The sequence below is a fragment of the Gracilinanus agilis genome, chromosome 1 (genome assembly GCF_016433145.1).
Source record: "Gracilinanus agilis isolate LMUSP501 chromosome 1, AgileGrace, whole genome shotgun sequence".
Classification (NCBI taxonomy): Eukaryota; Metazoa; Chordata; class Mammalia; order Didelphimorphia; family Didelphidae; genus Gracilinanus; species Gracilinanus agilis.
Genome location: NC_058130.1, coordinates 350129263 through 350130924, shown reverse-complemented (window position 1 = coordinate 350130924; position 1662 = coordinate 350129263). Strand labels below are relative to the sequence as shown.

Below are 1662 nucleotides of genomic sequence, written 5' to 3'. Positions count from 1 at the left end.
TGCTTTTCACCTAAGGCAAGGGGGTTGGAAACAGTTCCCCAGGTGAGGCCTTAAAGCACTGCCACTAAAATTAAAACAGCTGCTTTCTGTTTATTTTAAGAAGAAAGAAAAAAAAATTTCAAACTTACCTTTATTTAGCAGTTGTGAATCATAGACCCCAAACAAGCTATTAAAAAGATTACTTGGAGCCATATTGAACCCGAGTTGGAGGCGGTGAGTCTGGTCTCAAAATGGAGGGTCATGATCCAAAGGAACCAGAGCAGTTGAGAAAACTGTTTATTGGTGGCTTGAGCTTTGAAACTACAGATGATAGTTTAAGAGAACACTTTGAAAAATGGGGCACTCTCACAGATTGTGTGGTGATGAGAGATCCCCAAACAAAACGTTCCAGAGGCTTTGGCTTTGTGACTTATTCTTGTGTAGAAGATGCAGCAATGTGTGCTCGGCCACATAAGGTTGATGGACATATAGTAGAACCAAAGAGAGCTGTTTCTAGAGAGGATTCTGTAAAACCTGGTGTACATCTAACCGTGAAGAAAATTTTTGTTGGTGGTATTAAAGAAGATACAGAAGAATATAATTTAAGAGACTACTTTGAAAAGTATAGCAAGATCAAAACTATAGAAGTTATGGAAGATCGACAGAGTGGAAAGAAGAGAGGATTTGCATTTGTAACTTTTGATGATCATTATACAGTTGACAAAATTGTTGTTCAGAAATATCATACTATTAATGGGCATAACTGTGAGGTGAAAAAAGCCCTTTCAAAGCAAGAGATGCAGTCTGCTGGGTCACAAAGAGGTCGTGGAGGTGGCTCAGGCAATTTTATGGGACGAGGAGGAAACTTTGGAGGTGGTGGTTGAAACTTTGGCCATGGTGGAAATTTTAGTGGAAGAGGTGGTTATAAGGTGGTGGTGGTGGTGGTGGTGGCAGCAGAGGCAGTTATGGAGGTGGAGATGGTGGATACAATGGATTTGGTGGAGATGGTAGCAATTATGGAGGTGGTCCTGGCTACAGTAGTAGAGGGGGTTATGGTGGTGGTGGTGGACCTGGATACGGAAACCAAGGTGGTGGATATGGTGGTGGTGGTGGAGGATATGATGGTTACAATGAAGGAGGAAATTTTGGTGGTGGTAACTATGGTGGCAGTAGGAACTATAATGATTTTGGAAATTATAGTGGGCAGCAACAATCAAATTATGGACCCATGAAAGGAGGCAGTTTTGGTGGAAGGAGCTCTGGCAGTCCTTATGGTGGTGGTTATGGATCTGGTGGTGGAAGTGGTGGATATGGTAGCAGAAGGTTCTAAAAACTCCTCAGAAAAGGGCTACAGTTCTTAGCAGGAGAGAGAGCGAGGAGTTGTCAGGAAAGCTGCAGGTTACTTTGAGACAGTTGTCCCAAATGCATTAGAGGAACTGTAAAAATCTGCCACAGAAGGAACGATGATCCATAGTCAGAAAAGTTACTGCAGCTTAAACAGGAAACTCTTCTTGTTCAGGACTGTCATAGCCACAGTTTGCAAAAAGTGCAGGTATTGATTAATGCAATGTAGTGTCAATTAGATGTACATTCCTGAGGTCTTTTATCTGTTGTAGCTTTGTCTTTTCTTTTTCTTTTCATTACATCAGGTATATTGCCCTGTAAATTGTGGTAGTGGTACCA

General features: G+C 41.8%; 1 pseudogene; it reads left to right on the top strand.

Moving 5' to 3' along the window:
- Positions 1-230: 230 nt before the first annotated feature.
- On the top strand, positions 231-1309 carry LOC123231458 (annotated as a pseudogene).
- The last annotated feature ends 353 nt before the right edge of the window (positions 1310-1662 follow it).